We start from the raw sequence: 20,023 nt of genomic DNA on the forward strand, positions 1-20,023 counted from the left end.
CTTTTTAAATGGCCTTGGGCATTAGCTAAAAACAAACTCTCTTTCCTCTCTCTCGCTCTCTCTGTGAAACTCTTATCAGCATTTCTTATCACCCAACCCCACTACCCCCATAGTGCCAACAAACCGGCTGTTGGTCTCAATACTGAGCCACTTAATAGGAAGTTACTGATCTAATGTCACTTCCTGGTGGTCACTAGGTTACAAGAGGGGTAGGATGGGCACTAGGACACTTCTTCTTCTTATTATTATTATTCAACGTAAGGTGTTCTTAGGCAGGAGAGAGCCACACTGATCAACATTGCACTGATGCGTAGCCTTTACCAATAACATTATGTCGCAGAGTATTTTCAACAACACCCGCACCTATGAGGTCAGTTCTATGTGTGTACAGCAGCCTCACTACCTGTGAAACACACAATAGTGTTGTACTGAATGATCCACATATAGAAATAGCTAGGCCTACATTTGGCAAATTGATGAGATTTGTAACAGCTGATAGATATGAAGTTCACAAGGCATTAGACACACATCAGAAAGTGCAAACAGTGCCCAAGGCCAAGCAAACAGCTTTTAGCTGATTTCAATGGACCATTACTGTTAAATCATTAACTTAATTAACTGCTATAATTTTAACTGCTATTGCCAACATTAAATAAGACCTGCCCATTCATCACTGTTATGGGGGGTGAGCTCTGCATATTTTAATATCATATAAGACTACCATATGTCACACAACCATCTATCCCTCCCTGTCTCTTTTCAGTCTCCAACTGAATGGCATTCAACAGGTCAATACACATTTTTGGCATATAGTTAAAAGGCAAATCCATTTTAGACTCACACAGCACACCCACACACACAGTTTAAACCAATAGCCATAATTACATTCTTAATTCTTTGACATCCCTTATTCTCTTGTGTTAGTGGAGTACTTACTAAAACAAAACGCATTTTATTTTCAATAACTGCATTTCCAAAGTTGATCTTATAAATTATATACATGCAAATATTGTTCAATGATTTACATTTATCCATGGAAATGCGATGGGAAGCCTTTGAAACTCGCGCAACATGTGTGCAAACCTGCTTTGTGCGTCTTTGTAAATAGCCATATTCCTGTCATAACAACAACTACTGAACTCCTACAACTTTCTACTGTTGTTGTTGTCAATACGTGACTTATAAACGTGTAAAAACATTTTTCTATTCTTCTACTATTTGGCAGAGGAGATGGAGAGAGACTTTACCTGTCGCGCTAACTGAAGGTGTGGACACCCTTTCGCTGTAGTATCAACAATTCACAGATAAAAGCTCAAACCATCCGAAAAGTGAAGGTAGCATATTCTGTTCATATTTGACTATGATATTTCCTTTCTTTGTAGTGTTTGTTGCCGTCTGTCGTTGTGAAGGAAAAGTCCCCCGTGACTGCTATGTCCCATGTCTCTGGCAAAGCACGGATATTTGAATGTTTGATGTTAGTCTAAGCAGGGCCTGGACTTGGGCTGCCTAGAGTTTGCATGGCGTTAATGAGCGATCATGTGAGTTCGAAGTCGCTACTGCACATAAACATTTACATAAGGTCCTATTAGGCGCTAAAAGAGTGTGCATTTTTTTTTGTTCAATCTCATTTATGCACAGATAGACAATTGACACCTTTTACATGACAGTGACACAGCCATCCCCTGTCACCTGTGACTTAAAACCTGTTCCAGCACACATACATCTCACCGACGTCGGCCTGACAGCTGTATCTCGTCAGTTGATCGTGTTTCATTTAGAACGTCGGCGAGAGGGCGGCTGTGAGTGTAGTTGGTCGAAATGCATGCTTTCTGCACTGTCACATTGCCGCTCACAGAGTCCACCGTAGATCGTGTAGACGTCGAAATTGGGACGAGTGTCACAATCTTGTATAGCGCTTTCTCTCAATGCATAATCATTCTTCACCTGCGGGGGGCACGTTTAAAATATTTTAGGAATAGCCTACCGATGGACAGTAAAACATTTTCGTGTCATGGTTGGCAATCATTTTTATCAGAAGTTTGTGTCTGTGATTGGTCCGATCCGGACCAACCAAGATATGGTCTTATTTGGGGGCAGGGCTCAATAGAATAATAGCCAGTGTGTAGAATAATACTCAACCATGCAAAGGAGAATATTAAATGTTTCTACCTTTGTGAACCTATTCAGGACACATCACCATAAAGAGAATGTCATGCATAATTATGCATTTATGTGTAGTACAGATCAGGGACTCATGATGTCATTCTGTTGCAGTTATTCTGTAAATGTTTCAGTGATTATTCCATAATCTACTGTGTTTGTAAAATTAAACTACCTTGCGAAAGTATTCACCCCCTTGGCATTTTTCCTATTTTGTTTTCTTACAACCTGGAATTAAAATCGATTTTTGGTGGGTTTGTATCATATGATTTACACATGTCTACCACTTTGAAGATGCACAATATTTTTTGTGAAACAAGCAAGAACTAAGACAAAAGAACAGAAAACTTGAGTGTGCATAAATATTAACCCCCCCAAAGTCAATACTTTGTAGAGCCACATTTTGCAGCAATTACAGCTGCAAGTTTCTTGGGGTATGTCTCTATAAGCTTGGCACATCTAGCCACTGGGATTTTTGCCCATTCTTCAAGGCAAAACTGCTCCAAAACCATAGAAATACAAAACAAGAACATTACCCAAAAACACCGGAACACATAAATCAAACACCCCTCTTACATAAATACATATCCCATAAACCCCGAACCACATAAAACAAATACCCCCTGCCACGTCCTGACCAAACTATAATAACCAATAACCCCTTATACTGGTCAGGACGTGACAACAACTTTGTCCCTGATCTGTTTGGAGAGGTCCTTGGTCTACATGATGCCGCTTGCTTGGTGATGCCCCTTGCTTAGTGGTGTTACAGGCTCTGGGGCCTCTCAGAACAGGTGTATATATACTGAGATCATGTGACAGATCATGTGACACTTAAATAAAGTCCACCTGTGTGCAATCTAACTAATGATGTCACTTCTGAAGGTAGTAATTGGTTGTACCAGATCTTATTTAGGGGCTTCATAGCCAAGGGGTGAATTCATACACACCACTTTTCCATTTGTATTTTTTTATTTTTTTAAAGTTATTTATTTTATTTCACTTCACCAATTTGGACTATTTTCTGTATGTCCGTTACTTGAAATCCAAATAATAATCAATTTAAATTACTGTTTGTAATGCAACAAAATAGGAAAAGTGCCAAGTGGGATGAATACTTTGGCAAGGCACTGTAGCACTACCAAAATGGATTAATTTAAGACAATGTAAAAATGTCAATATTGATTATTTCATTGATGACTTGATATCTATAAACTGGCAAAGATTCCAACTAATCCCAACAGTCCAAAATACATGGGATTATTTTATTTTACTTTCTTCTTGTAATAACATTTGTAACTGAAGGTAGTAAACTTCCAGTGGATGTGCGAGTAAGTGAAAATGTTGTTACTCTTGTAGCTAGACTAGTACTTTTGTAGGTAGTTTTTTCAAGTCTATTTAGCTGACGTGGGCCAGTATTGTAGGTTATTTCTCAGCTCTTGATAAGCTTTGGTCCACCTCAAAATAGTGTATAAATACCATAAAATTATAGGCCTACTGATGCTGACATGGATCTCCATGCTTTCCTATGGCTCTGTAACATTCTATTTTAATGTTTGTCTCCAGATGCTGTTTACATTGTGACACAATTGACTTTACCTGCCTTGTAGTGTTGATCCTTAAGTTAACCAAGGGTAGAAGGCTAATTTAGCACAATCAACTGCCAGCTATATTGGATAACATGATTGTATATTTAATTATTATTGAATTAATTTGATGTTTTATTTTTGCAGTTTGGATGAAAAAAAGGAATCGATGTGGGCTCAACATATAGAAATGAGAGGCCAAAGAGTTTATGCACCATATTGCAGAGGTGGAGAGAAACAATATCAGAGAGAATCTGAAAAACACCAAATTTCTCTCCATCATGTCAGATGGCGCCACAGACAGTTCTGTGAAAGAGGAGGAGTTAGTTTATGTCAGATTCTGTCATAAGGGCAAGATCGAGTCGAAGTTTGTTGGCATCAAGTCAGTGGAAAAGGCAGACACGGCACACATAAGCAACGCCATCAGTGCCATCATGGAGTGAGTGTGTGATGAGTGGGGGAGCAAGTTGGTCGCTCTGGGAACAGATGGAGCTGCTGTGATGACCGGAGCCAAGAATGGTGTGGAAGGGGGATAGGGCCTACATCATCGGCATCCACTGTATGGCATACCGCCTTGAAATGACCTTTTCTGATGCCATCCAGTCCAACGTGATGTTTCAGAAAGTAGAAGACCTCAGTGGGCTCTACACCTTCTACCACACCAGTCCACTGAGCAGGGCAAACCTGGTAAACAGCTTCCAAGCTCTTGGGCACACACCACTGGTGCCCACCAGATTTGGCGGGCTCCGATGGGTAGGACACCTATTGCGTGCACTGGACCACTTCCTGCAAAGTTACCAGGGGCTTGTCCAGCACCTGGAACAGGTAGTGGCTCTAGATTGCTATGCTAAGTACTCTAAAAGTCATCATCACTATGTAATCTCCAGTAAATAACAACAAACACGGTTACAATTGGTAACTGATCAAATGTGTCATATCTAATTATTTTTTTTTGGACAGCAATTAATTGTCTATTTGTATGTCTTTGTTCTTTATGTATTTCAGATTCAATCTGCTGATGCCCACCATCACCATAGCAAAAGCCCACAGCTTCCTTGTGCTCATCACAGAAAGTACAAAACCGGGTATGTTTATTTAAGCTGCAATAAGAAATACTTACCTTAAGAGAATTAAGAGAAAGGATTACGCCAATAAAAGAGGGAGAGAGAGTGTGAGTGAGAGTGCGTTGTAAAGGAAAATTCTGAAAGGATGGTCAAGTTAGCCTTTTATTATCAGAGAAGGCCCCATGATGAAGGCCACAATGGCCAACAGATATGAGGGAATTTCGCTGACCAGAGGTGACAGTAAGACCCTCGTCACCTCACACCTCACAAAATGCTTGACAGGCTAGTCGAGAGTCCAGGACGCCAGTGTAGGGGTCCTGTGTGCCACCAAGCTGGTCAGCTTCACCAACTGGGGATGGGGATGCAGCAGCAGGTTACTTTATGTTTTGTATTACAGGGCAGTCAGGTTAGGTTCAGGTTCATGATCATATTTTTATAATTTCAGAATTAAAACAGCATGACGCTTGTTGTAATGTATACAATTATTCTAGATTTTGGTGATACTGAACTGGAAACCCTGGTGGACCACTTCAAGCATGTCTTGGAGACCTCTGGCATCCATGTTGAAAGGATCCCTGACCAGTGGACTGTCCTGAAGGTGCTGATGTACCAAGAGCCCCAGTCCCTGCAGAAGATGTTCTGGTTCCGTGTCAACAGGAGCCATCAGCATTCCTGCCCTGATTTGCTGGCATTGGTTGACCTGGTCTTGTCCTTCCCTGCCTCCACAGCTGAATGTGAAAGAGGTTTTAATACCATGAAACGGGTAAATACTGATTGTCGGTCTAACCTAAAGTCTGATACACTGTCAGATCTCCTTATGGTCCAGCTGTTCTCTCCAGAGATCAGGGAGTATGATCCGATAAAATCTGTAATGCTGTGGCAACAGGACTCTGTCAGGAGCAGGAGGCCAGACTTTATGGACCGTGCAAAGAGGGTGATTGTGGTAGAGAGTGAGGAGTCTGATGTGGAGGTTTAAGTTGATTAAAATGTACATTTAATAGCAAAAACGTCAGAAGTTTGAGTTCAATACTTCTTCAGTTGTATTCAGGCTGGGAAATTAATTCTAGCCACAGCCAGAATTAACCAGCATCTGATAAGTCTCTATTTTACTGTATTTTATATGGGTATTTCTTCTCAAAGTAAAGGATTTGTAGACTTGCTTCCCCTGTTCCCCTTTGTATCAGGAGAGCACCAGTTCTATGTCCACTGCACTTCTCATAATTGTATCTTACCATTGTTGTTGCCCTGTTTTGACTTCTATGTACTCTTACTCATTGTATTTGATATGTTTTGTATATTTCATTGTGTGCCCACTGTTTGGCATTTTTGCAATTTGTACAGCACTTTTGGTCAACTACGGTGGTTTTTAAATGTGCTCTACAAATACACTTGATTTGATTAATAAAATAATTTTGTTTCAAATTTTGCTATGACCTCTAATTTGCGTTTGTTTTCAACATAATACCTAATTATCTCAATGAAATGAATGTACAGTTGAAGTCAGAAGTTTACATACACTTAGGTTGGAGTCATTAAAACTCGTTTTTCAACCACCACAAATTTCTTGTTAACAAAATATAGTTTTGGCAAGTCAGTTTGGACATCTACTTGGTGTATGACAAGTAATTTTCCCAACAATTGTTTGCAGACAGATTATTTGACTTATAATTCACTGCATCACAATTCCAGTGGGTCAGAAGTTTACATACACTAAGTTGACTGTGCCTTTAAAAAGCTTGAAAAATTCCAGAAAATGATTTTATGGCTGTAGAAGCTTCTGATAGGCATCATTGACATAATTTGAGTCAATTGGAGGTGTACCTGTGGATGTATTTCAAGGCCTACCTTCAAACTCAGTGCCTCTTTGCTTGACATCATGGGAAAATCAAAAGAAATCAGCAAAGACCTCACAAAAACAATTGTAGACCTCCACAAGTCTGGTTCATCCTTGGGAGCAATTCCCAAACGCCTGAATGTACCACATTCATCTGTACAAATGATAGTACGCAAGTATAAACACCATGGAACACGCATCCATCATACCGCTCAGGAAGGAGACGTGTTCTGTCTCCTAAAGATGAACGTACTTTGGTGCAAAAAGTGCAAATCAATCCCAGAACAACAGCAAAGGACCTTGTGAAGATGCTGGAGGAAACAGGTAAAAAGGTATCTATATCCACAGTAAAACGAGTCCTATTTTGACATAACCTGAAAGGTCGCTCAGCAAGGAAGAAGCCACTGCTCCAAAACCACCGCAAAAAAGCCAGACTACGATTTGCAACTGCACATGGGGACAAAGATCCCATTTTGTGGAGAAATGTCCTCTGGTCTGATGAAACAAAAATAGAACTGTTTGGCTATAATGACCATTGTTATGTTTGGGGGAAAAAGGGGGAAGCTTGCAAGCCGAAGAGCACCATCCCAAAAGTGAAGCACGGGGGTGGCAGCATCATGTTGTGGGGGTGCTTTGCTGCAGGAGGGACTAGTGCACTTCACAAAATAGATGGCATCATGAGGCAGGAAAATTATGTGGATATATTGAAGCAACATCTCAAAACATCAGTCAGGAAGTTTAAGCTTGGTCGCAAATGTGTCTTCCAAATGGACAATGACCCCAAGCATACTTCCAAAGTTGTGGCAAAATGGCTTAAGGACAACAAAGTCAATGTATTGGAGTGGCCATCACAAAGCCCTGACCCCAATCCCATATAAAATGTGTGGGCAGAACTGAAAAAGCGTGTGGGAGCAAGGAGGTCTACAAACCTGACTCAGTTACACCAGCTCTGTCAGGAGGAATTGGCCAAAATTCACCCAACTTATTGTGGGAAGCTTGTGGAAGGCTACCCGACACATTTGACCCAAGTTAAACAATTTAACCTTTTGGGGCTAGGGGGCAGTATTTTCACGGCTGGATAAAAAAACGTACCCGATTTAATCTGGTTACTAATCCTACCCAGTAACTAGAATATGCATATACTTATTATATATGGATAGAAAACACCCTAAAGTTTCTTTAGCCTGTTAAACTGTCTTCTGTCGTTCTTCGTTTTTGTTGTTTTTGGTGTTCACTTTATTTAATAAATTAATCAAGATGAGCATCCACATTCCTGCTGCGTTTTGGTCGTCTCTACCCAACGACACCCGTGACAGCAGGTACTTTCCCGAAACGGATGACACAAACAGCTGGATTCGTTATCCCTTTCATGCCCTGCCTCCAGTCCACTTACCGATATCTGAATAAGAGTGCCTCATCAAAATTGCAACAAGCGGTTCTGTGAAAATGGAATTTAATCAGAAGCTGCTGCCAGATTTCTGGATTGGGCTGCGCTCAGAGTATCCTGCCTTGTCAAATCACCCTTTGCAACCACGTACCTATGTGAGAGTGGATTCTCGGCCCTCACTAGCATGAAAACTAAATGCAGGCACACTCTTTCCAATACAATCCAACATTGCAGAGTTATGTGCATCCTTTCAAGCACACCCTTCTCATTAACCTGTGGTGAGTTATTCACAATTTTCGATTAACAAACAATGTTTTATATGTAAGATGGCTAAATAAAGAGCAACATTTTTGATTATTATTACATTATTATTTGTGCCCTGGTCCTATAAGAGCTTTTTGTTACTTCCCACGAGCCTGGGTGTTACAAAAACTCACACTCATTCTTATGTTTAATAAATGTAGCTTATAGTGTGTGTGTGGCAGGCTTACAACGATGGCAAAAAAACTATATTTGAGAGTGCGCTGACCCGGGTGCTAGAGGAGGTACGCAGCTGGAGGTTGAATGTTTGGAGGGGTACGGGTAGTGTCCGAAATGAACTTTTTGGCTCACCTACCAAGGGGACTGGTAGATGACAAAAATCCAACAGCCAAGCATATTTTTTACCGCCCAACATAAGAAATTGCCTTTTTGTGTCACATATACAGCTGAAGTCGGAAGTTTACATACACCTTAGCCAAATACATTTAAACTCAGTTTTTCACAATTCCTGACATTGAATCTGAGTAAAAATGCCCTGTCTTATGTCAGTTAGGATGACCACTTTTTTTTTAAGAATGTGAAATGTCAGAATAAAAGTAGAGAGAATGATTTATTTCAGCTTTTATTTCTTTCATCACATTCCCAGTGGGTCAGAAGTTTACATACACTGAATTTGTATTTGGTAGCACTGCCTTTAAGCCATTTTGCCACAACTTTGGAAGTATGCTTGGAGTGATTGTCCATTTGGAAGACCCATTTGCGACTAAGCTTTAATTTTCCCAATTCATGATGCCATCTATTTTGTGAAATGCACCAGTCCCTCCTGCAGCAAAGCATCCCCACAGCATGATGATGACAGCCCTGTGCTTCACGGTTGGGATGGTGTTCTTTGGCTTCCAAGCCTCCCCTTTTTCCTCCAAATATAGCGATGTTCATTATGACCAAACAGTTATTTTTTTTCCATCAGACCAGAGGACATTTCCCCAAAAATACGGTCTTTGTCCCCATGTGCAGTTGCACACCGTAGTCTGGCTTTTTTTATGGTGGTTTTGGAGCAGTGGCTTCTTTCTTGCTGAGCGGCCTTTCAGGTTATGTCGAAATAGGACTAGTTTTACTGTGGATATAGATACTTTTTCACAAGGTCCTTTGCTGTTGTTCTGGGATTGATTTGCATTTTTCGCACCAAAGTACATTCATCTCTAGGATACAGAATGGGTCTCCTTCCTGAGCGGTATGATGGGTGCGTGGTCCAATGGTGTTTACATTTGCGTACTATTGCTTTTACAGATGGACGTGGTACCTTCAGGTGTTTGGAAATTGCTCCCAAGGATGAACCAGACTTGTGGAGGTCTACAATTGTTTTTGTGAGGTCTTTGCTGATTTCTTTTGATTTTCCCATGATGTCAAGCAAAGAGGCACTGAGATTGAAGGTAGGCCTCGAAATACATCCACAGGTACACCTCCAATTGACTCAAATGATGTCACTGATGGCTATCAGGAGCTTCTACAGCCATGACATCATTTTCTGGAATTTTCCAAGCTGTTTAACCTGTTGGGGCTACAGGTTAGCAATGAACCCCGAGCCGGGATTGCTAACAAGGCTGGAAATTCAAAACATCAAAAATCTAATAATTTCAATTTCTCAAACAATCAACTATTTTACACAATTTAAATGATAAACATCTTCTTAATCTAACCACATTGTTCGATTTTCAAAGAGGCTTTACGGCAAAAGCATAAAGTTAGATTATGTTAGGACAGTACATAACCACAAAAGTACAAACATCCATTTTCAATTCAAGGTCAGGCGTCACCAAAAGCAGAAACCAGCTTGAATTATGCACTAACTTTTGTCAATCTCCATCAGATGACACTCCTAGGACATTATGTTATACAATACATGCATTTTTTGTTCCATCAAGTTCATATTTATATCCAAAAACAGCATTTTACAGTAGCGTGAAATTCAGATTTTTTTCTTCTCTGAAATGCTTCCGGTGAACATAACAAAATTACTATTCGACAACATTGGTAAATTATAATATTGTCATTCAAAGAATAATATATTATCATCTCGTAATTGCTACCAAATGGCCAGATCTCAAAATAACTTTACTGGGAAATCACATTTTGCAATAAACGGGGTGCTATGCTAAGAACAACAGGCTATGCTATACAGTTAGCATCATCTAAAATCGATAATAACATTGTAAATATCCCCTTACCTTTGATTATCTCCATCAGAAGACAGGCATCCCAGGTCCGGAAGGCATCCCAGGTCCGGAACAAATGTGGTTTCTTTTGACAAAGTTCATAATTTATGTCCAAATAACACCAAGTACTTAGCGTTCATTATGCTCCCACAAAACGTGGTTGGGGGACTGTAAAATCACGCCGAAAAGCTAAAAAAACCTAGTAAATAATCTATTTATGTTCGTTCAAACATGTCAAATGTTGTTTAGCATTAATCTTTTGGTCCATTTTTAACGTTAAACATCAGTAATATTTTCACACAACCTATCCTATGTCGAGATAAACAATGAAGACAAAACTCACGTTTCTCAGATTTATGCGCAGGCGCAAAAAAATGAAGTGATGACTTGTCAACTTCCTTGGATTCTAATTTGCTCTCTGTTTATCATAGACGCTTCAAACAACTTTATAAAGATCGTTGACATCTAGTGGAAGCCGTAGGTGTTGCGAAATGAATCCTTTCTCACTATGGTATCTATAAAACAATGACACTAAATAGTACAGTCACAAAATTCACATTTTTTTGGATCTATTTTTCACAGGTTTTTGCCTGCAATATGAGTTTTGTTATACTTACAGACACCATTCAAACTGTTTTAGAAAATTCAGAGTGTTTTCTATCCGAATGTGTTAATAATATGCATATCCTAGCTTCTGAGTTGGTGTAGGAGGCAGTTAAAAATGGGCACATATTTTTTTCAAAATGTCTCAATACTGCCCCCGAGCCCCAACAGGTTTTTAAAGGCACAGTCAACTTAGTGTATGTAAACTTCTGATCCACTGGAAATGTGATACTGTGAATTATAAGTGAAATAATCTGTCTGTAAACAATTGTTGGAAAAATTACTTGTTTCATGCACAAAGTAGATGTCCTAACTGACTTGCCAAAACTATAGTTTGTTAACAAGAAATTTGTGGAGTGGTTGAAAAACAAGATTTAATGACTCCAACCTAAGTGTATGTAAACTTCTGACTTCAACTGTATATATAAACATGAATTCATATACACATACATATACATACATACAAATACTCATAATATAAAATATATTTCCTGCAAACCCTACCACCCCTCCCCTAGTTGGAGTAAACTAACAAACAATAACACTTAGGCTTATACTTCCAGCTTATACGTACTACAGTGGGGGGAAAAAGTATTTGATCCCCTGCTGATTTTGTACGTTTGCACACTTACAAAGAAATGATCAGTCTATAATTTCAATGGTAGGTTTATTTGAACAGTGAGACAGAATAACAACAAAAAAATCCAGAAAAACGCCTGTCAAAAATGTTACAAAATGATTAGCATTTTAATGAGGGAAATAAGTATTTGACCCCTCTGCAAAACATGACTTAGTACTTGGTGGCAAAACCCTTGTTGGCAATCACAGAGGTCAGACATTTCTTGTAGTTGGCCACCAGGTTTGCACACATCTCAGGAGGGATTTTGTCCCACTCCTCTTTGCAGATCTTCTCCAAGTCATTAAGGTTTCGAGGCTGACGTTTGGCAACTCCAACCTTCAGCTCCCGCCACAGATTTTCTATGGGATTAAGGTCTGGAGACTGGCTAGGCCACTCCAGGACCTTAATGTGCTTCTTCTTGAGCCACTCCTTTGTTGCCTTGGCCGTGTGTTTTGGGTCATTGTCATGCTGGAATACCCATCCACGACCCATTTTCAATGCCCTGGCTGAGGGAAGGAGGTTCTCATCCAAGATTTGACAGTACATGGCCCCGTCCATTGTCCCTTTGATGCGGTGAAGTTGTCCTGTCCCCTTAGCAGAAAAACACCCCCAAAGCATAATGTTTCCACCTCCATGTTTGACGGTGGAGATGGTGTTCTTGGGGTCATAGGCAGCATTCCTCCTCCTCCAAACACGGCGAGTTGAGTAGATGTCAAAGAGCTCCATTTTGCTCTCATCTGACCACAACTCTTTCACCAGTTGTCCTCTGAGTCATTCAGATGTTCATTGGCAAACTTCAGACGGGCATGTATATGTATTCTTGAGCAGGGGGACCTTGCGGGCGCTGCAGGATTTCAGTCCTTCATGGCGTAGTGTGTTACCAATTGTTTTCTTGGTGACTATGGTACCAGCTGCCTTGAGATCATTGACAAGATCCTCCTGTGTAGTTCTGGGCTGATTCCTCACCATTCTCATGATCATTGCGTCTCCACGAGGTGAGATCTTGCATGGAGCCCCAGGCCGAGGGATATTGACAGTTCTTTTGTGTTTCTTCCATTTGCGAATAATCGCACCAAATATTGTCACCTTCTCACCAAGCTGCTTGGCGATGGTCTTGTAGCCCATTCCAGCCTTGTGCAGGTTTACAATCTTGTCCCTGACATCCTTAGAGAGCTCTTTGGTTTGGCCATGGTGGAGAGTTTGGAATCTGATTGATTGATTGCTTCTGTGGACAGGTGTCTTTTTTACAGGTAACAAGCTGCGGTTAGGAGCACTCCCTTTAAGAGTGTGCTCCTAATCTCAGCTTGTTACCTGTATAAAAGACACCTGGGAGCCAGAAATCTTTCTCATTGAGAGGGGACAAATACTTATTTCCCTCATTAAAATGCAAATCAATTTATTACATTTTTGACATGCGTTTTTCTGGATTTTTTTGTTGTTATTCTGTCTCTCACTGTTCAAATAAACCTACCATTAAAATTATAGACTGGTCCTTTCTTTGTCATTGGGCAAACGTACAAAATCAGCAGGGGATCAAATACTTTTTTCCCCCACTGTATATACATTTTACGGACACAGTATATTTTACATTTGTTATCTTGATGTTATTAGTCCCACCCTTCAGCTCCATTCAACCCTCCCATCTATCTTGAAACACCTTCCATATTGGATTTCTATTTGCCATATATTTTTCAACTGTGCTGCTTCACAAAAGTTCTGAACCTTTCTATTCTCATAGTTTCTACAGGTTGTAAATTAAAGATAAACATTTTTGATGAAAGTATTATTATATTATTGATCGACTGACTAGGACTTTTCAAATCACCCATTATTGCTATCTGCAGCATTATCTCCAGGTAAATGTTGCAAATCTTCAGCCATTCCTGGACCTGTGACCAAAAACGAGCTATGTATGGACAGTACCCAAATAAATGATCTACTGACTCTGCCTCCCCACAGCAAAATCTGCAGAGCTGGGAAGGTTGTATCCCCATATACATAACATTCTATCGGTTGCAAGAATTTTGTACAATAATTTTAATTGAAAAAAATCTAAGTTTTGAATCCGGTGTTGTATTGCGTGTCAATTCATAAACCATGTGCCATGGAATCGGTACATTGAAAATCTCTTCCCAACTATTTTGCAGTCTATATGGCACAGCTGTACATTTTTGGTCCTTAATATGAAGCTGCTATATATTTTAATTATCACAATTTTCTTCAACCAATGTTGGACTTTAATGCAGGGCCGACAGACAAGTTCCTTACTTTTCCCCCTTCCACTTGCCTCTTCCATTTTTGCGGTAATGCTGCAATTAGTTGGTTGTAATTTTGGGTAGAGCAGACATTTCCATATATTTGAGATAGCTGCATGTGTGACATAACTCCACCAGTCCTATTTATGATATAATTTACAAAGATTTTATTTATTTCAAGATTAAGGGTTTACAGGGTAGCCTTCATTAGGTCTGAATGCCTTATATGGAATACAGTACAACAAAAGGAGTCTGTATTGAAAACATGCCCACGTCAGGGGAGACATCTGCTAGGCTGCTCAGTCCTGGCCCTGGGGGTCTGCCATCCTGTGGGTTGTTACCCTGGCTAACAAACCCCAAAACCAATAATGAATGTTTCACTAAGATTCTCAAGCTGAGTGGGGTGTGTTGGTTTGGAATGCTGCAGGGCGGTGGATCCCTAGGGACAGGATGGGGCTCTCCAGCTATATTGTGTGCAAGTAAAAAGAGCTCTACAGGACTATTAGGCCTAAGATATGAATTATACTGAACAAAATATAAATGCAACATGCAACAATTTCAAAGATTTTCCTGAGTCCAAGGGAAAGGTGGGATGAAAATTGTTTTGGGAGAGAGTTGAGTTATATACCAGACTGGTGGAGGTTGGGTGTTACGCCCTGGCCATAGAGAGGGTTTTATTCTCTATTTTGGTTAGGCCAGGGTGTGACTAGGGTGGGCATTCTATGTCCTTTTTTCTATGTTTTGTATTTCTTTGTTTTGGCCGGGTATGGTTCTCAATCAGGGACAGCTGTATATCATTGTCTCTGATTGGGAGCCATATTTAGGCAGCCTGTTTTCCTTTGGGTTTTGTGGGTGGTTACTTTCTGTTTAGTTCATGTTCCTGACAGAACTGTTTGGCTGTCGTTCTTGTTTTGTTGAAAGTGTTCTATTAAAAGTTAATGATGAGCACTCACCACGCTGCGCCTTGGTCTACTCCCTGCAGCAGCCGTTACATTGGGAATGCAGGTGGCTTGGGCTGGCTGGGCAGTCTGGCTGTAATTTGACATGGAGGATGTCTTAATAAAGACAATCAAAAGTCTTTGTATTTTGTTAAGAGTTGTTTATTTGATAGGCTATTGGTTAAATGTTCCACACAATATTGATTATTTAATTACATTTGATCTAGTTCAGTCTCATCAATCACTTAAACATTTTTAATAATGATCTCTTACTTAGCTTGATGACTGTGGGTTTGTTTGCTTCTAAATAGACACATTGAATTGTGTAGAAATGCAGGAAATGTGCTTTAGATGGCCAAAAAATTTCCCCCCCTATTCCAACTAAACTACTGAATGAGCTTCTTCCTGTGCTTGTTGAACATAATAAACAGCTCCCTAAACGGCTCTGGATGTGTACCAAACTCACTAAAAGTAGCAGTAAGTAGCAGTCTCCTGGAAAAGCACCCATTCCTCAATTTTGTTGGGGAAAAGCTGTTGCTCAGCAACTCACTGCCTTCCTGAAGACAAATAATGTATACGAAATGCTCCAGTCTGGTTTTAGACCCGATCATAGTAAGGAGACCGCACTCGTGAAGGTGATAAATTACCTTTTAATGGCGTCAGACCAAGGCTCTGCATCTATTTTCGTGTTCCTAGTCCTTAGTGCCGCTTTTGACACCATTGATCACCACATTCTTTTGGAGAGATTGGAAACTGTAATTGGTCTACGCGGACAAGTTCTTGCCTGGTTTAGATCTTATCTGTTGGAAAGATATCAGTTCGTATTTCTGGATGGTTTGTCCTCTGACAAATCAAAGGTAAGTTTTGGTGTTTCTCAAGGTTCCATTCTAGGACCACTATTCTTTTCACTATATATGCTACCTTTTGATGATGTCATTTGGAAAACACGATGGATGTACAGTCGTCTCAAATAAAACTGAATGACCTCTGCTACTCTGGACCCTGATCTTTATTTTGACGTATCATATCAAAAATATTTAAAGAGCAGTAAGGGCTTTATGAATACATTTGATTGATTGATATAGAATGTTGTAGTATACTGTAGAATACTATTGTAAATACATAGTATAATATAGTATTTTTTATATGGGTGGCTCTGATTTGCCATATCTATACAAGGATGTAGGGGATTGTTTTTCGGAACAGCGAAGCGGCTAGCTAGGGAGTGACGAGCTTTCATAAAAATTTCGGCCCACCTCATGATTAATATATTGTATGTAGTCTTGGGTGGTTTAATCTTATAGTACTCGACAGAGAGAGAGGTAAGAAGAGAGATAGAGAGAGATGAGGGTGGTGAGGGTGAGTCACAGTCAAACCCTTCTGATCACAGGTTGTATAATGAAAGATGGAAAAAGAGGGTGATGACAAAAGAAGGCCCCTATGCTCAAGTGTCAATACGACTACACAATAAGGCAGTTATTTTGGGCTGAGTAAATAAAGATAATGTCATACTGTACATAGCCTACTGTAAAGACACACACAGGTTAGATTTGTGGTCTAGCGAGCCCTCCCGGTTTGAAAAACTGTAATTATTGTGTGTTTGTGTGTGGAGATGTCTGCTGCTGTCTGTGGTGTATGAGTGATGTGCTTGCTGCATCCAGCTCATTCTGTTTTCAGAGGGATTTATCGTGGACGCCATAAGACATGAGCTCACCCTCTGTCATTACAATGGAAGGCATGGCCACTTGCTCACTTGGCACACAGCAGATCAGACACCGACCTCAGATAATTAAATTGGTAGCCCAAAGCAAAAGGCTTCAGCCGTCCAATCACTAGGCCTGAATGCGTTTACCTGTGTGTGTGTGTGTGTGTGTGTGTGTGTGTGTGTGTGTGTGTGTGTGTGTGTGTGTGTGTGTGTGTGTGTGTGTGTGTGTGTGTGTGTTGCAGGGCAGTGGCAGAGAGCTCCAGGTGCTCTGTACATAACCTAATGATAATGACGCTGTCCAACAGTGTTTGGAAAATTTTCAGCAAGCTTGTCTGGAGCTGAGCGCAGAATGGGCAGGGCAATTACTTTACCCATCAACTAATGTTACATCTCTGTTTGTGTGTGTGTGTAATGTTTATCCAAATGAGAGAGAGAGAGAGAGAGAGAGAGAGAGAGAGAGAGAGAGAGAGAGAGAGAGAGAGAGAGAGAGAGAGAGAGAGAGAGAGAGAGAGAGAGAGAGAGAGAGAGAGAGAGAGAGAGAGAGAGAGAGAGAGAGAGAGAGAGAGAGAGAGAGAGAGAGAGAGAGAGAGAGAGAGAGAGAGAGAGAGAGAGAGAGAGAGAGGGGTATCAGTTCAGGTTCAATGAGTACACATATGCACCTGTGTGTGGCTGTTTGAAGCCAAGAACAGCAAGAAAATATGTTCTTTACCAACCAGAGGGGGAAAAACCCTATTTCAGGTTGTCTAGACTGGAACTTTTTCACTCAGGCCCACCTTCCAGCATTGGGGAACATCAAGCGGCGTTGAGCTAGACGTTTCTAACAAGTTATAAATAGCTCTCTAAGGTATGCAATGACTGACATGACAAGATGAAAATTGATGATGTACTACCCAATTTCGAAATTGCACCTTGTGCATTCTACTATTACAACCTTCAAGAGTAAGTTGAAAGCCAGACTGAGTTCATTAAAAATACATTGTTTTTGATGGGGAGGGTGGGGCGCACAGTTTGGGGAACACTGGTCTAGACAATCAGTAATGACCTCAGACTGCTGTAATGAGAAGCATGACGAAGGTCTGGAGGCGAAAAGTTAACAATTTTATTACATTAAAATGTTCCATACAAACAATGCATACACACTATTTCATATTGCTTCAGATATAAGTTTATTTTTTCTGTTAGAATAATTCCAGTTAAACAACTCTGTAACAAAATGCAAGTACAACATTTATGAAAATATAAATATCTCTAAACAGGTAAGTCAGTCTTGACCATACAAAGAATACCGTAGAAACATTCATTACCAGTATGTCAACTGTGTCGCAAACATGCACGTTTTTAAAAGTAATTCAAGTTACATGACATACAATAATAGCATATACTGGCTTCCATATGGACACATTCAAATATACTCTTAAACTGGCATTCCAATATATTATAAGTGAACTTACTTAAACGTCTTCTTAAGGAAAGACAATACATTTTCTCTATAATTCTTCAACATAATCACAGTAAAACAATCAAACAATTCGGTCATGATGTAAGTTATACAAGCCTTATAACAAATTGACCATTGTCAACAGAACAAAACATCAAACTAGTATTGGAACTTTGGCAAATAGAATGTTTGCTTTGAGAGCAATGAAATATGTTAAAGCTTAATACTGCTTCTTAAGTTACCTTTGGGCCAGCGTCTCAACTGCTGAAAAGAAGTAAACATACAATTAGACAGAATAGCCCTTAAAATGTTTTATGGAAGAAAAAAAGCTAGGTCTCTCTCTCTCTCTCTCTCTCTCTCTCTCTCTCTCTCTCTCTCTCTCTCTCTCTCCTCTCTCTCTCTCTCTCTCTCTCTCTAAAAAATAAAGGGAACACTTAAACAACACAATGTAACTCCAAGTCAATCACACTTCTGTGAAATCAAACTGTCCACTTAGGAAGGAACACTGATTGACAATAAATTTCACATGCTGTTGTGCAAATGGAATAGACAACAGGTGGAAATTATAGGCAATTAGCAAGACACCCCCAATAAAGGAGTGGTTCTGCAGGTGGTAACCACAGACCACTTCTCAGTTCCCATGCTTCCTGGCTGATGTTTTGGTCACTTTTGAATGCTGGCGTTGCTTTCACTCTAGTGATCGCATGAGACGGAGTCTACAACCCACACAAGTGGCTCAGGTAGTGCAGCTCATCCAGGATGGCACATCAATGCGAGCTGTGGCAAGAAGGTTTGCTGTGTCTCTCAGCGTAGTGTCCAGAGCATGGAGGCGCTACCAGGAGACAGGCCAGGAGACGTGGAGGAGGCCGTAGGAGGGCAACAACCCAGCAGCAGGACCGCTACCTCCGCCTTTGTGCAAGGAGGAGCAGGAGGAGCACTGCCAGAGCCCTGCAAAATGACCTCCAGCAGGCCACAAATGTGCATGTGTCTGCTCAAACGGTCAGAAACAGACTCCATGAGGGTGGTATGAGGGCCCGACATCCACAGGTGGGGGTTGTGCTTACAGCCCAACACCGTGCAGGACGCTTGGCATTTGCCAGAGAACACCAAGATTGGCAAATTCGCTACTGGCGCCCTGTGCTCTTCACAGATGAAAGCAGGTTCACACTGAGCACATGTGACAGACGTGACAGTCTGGAGACGCCGTGGAGAACGTTCTGCTGCCTGCAACATCCTCCAGCATGACAGGTTTGGCGGTGGGTTAGTCATGGTGTGGGGTGACATTTCTTTGGGGGGCCGCACAGCCCTCCATGTGCTCGCCAGAGGTAGCCTGACTGCCATTAGGTACCGAGATGAGATCCTCAGACCCCTTGTGAGACCAAATGCTGGTGCGGTTGGCCCTGGGTTCCTCCTAATGCAAGACAATGCTAGACCTCATGTGGCTGGAGTGTGTCAGCAGTTCCTGCAAGAGGAAGGCATTGATGCTATGGACTGACCCGCCCGTTCCCCAGACCTGAATCCAATTGAGCACATCTGGGACATCATGTCTCGCTCCATCCACCAACACCACGTTGCACCACAGACTGTCCAGGAGTTGGCGGATGCTTTAGTCCAGGTCTGGGAGGAGATCCCTCAGGAGACCATCCGCCACCTCATCAGGAGCATGCCCAGGCATTGTAGGGAGGTCATACAGGCACGTGGAGGCCACACACACTACTGAGCCTCATTTTGACTTATTTTAAGGACATTACATCAAAGTTGGATCAGCCTGTAGTGTGGTTTTCCACTTTAATTTTGAGTGTGACTCCAAATCCAGACCTCCATGGGTTGATAAATTGGATTTCCATTTATTATTTTTGTGTGATTTTGTTGTTAGCACATTCAACTATGTAAAGAAAAAGTATTTAATAAGATTATTTCATTCATTCAGATCTAGGATGTGTTATTTTAGTGTTCCCTT

General features: G+C 40.9%; 1 protein-coding gene across 2 annotated transcripts in view; it reads right to left on the reverse strand.

Moving 5' to 3' along the window:
• Nucleotides 1-1,989, reverse strand: part of LOC106577443 (uncharacterized) — a 35,333-nt gene extending 33,344 nt beyond the window's left edge. The window contains exon 1 of one of the 2 annotated variants that reach the window (XM_014155421.3): nt 1,248-1,989. The gene's annotated coding sequence lies outside the window, so the exon portion shown is untranslated. The remainder of the gene's footprint in view (nt 1-1,247) is intronic. The other variant, XM_014155415.3, reaches the window with a different exon arrangement.
• Between the last annotated feature and the right edge of the window lie 18,034 nt (nt 1,990-20,023).

This window comes from Salmo salar, chromosome 18 (assembly GCF_965601325.2).
Source record: "Salmo salar chromosome 18, fSalSal1, whole genome shotgun sequence".
Lineage (NCBI taxonomy): Eukaryota > Metazoa > Chordata > Actinopteri > Salmoniformes > Salmonidae > Salmo > Salmo salar.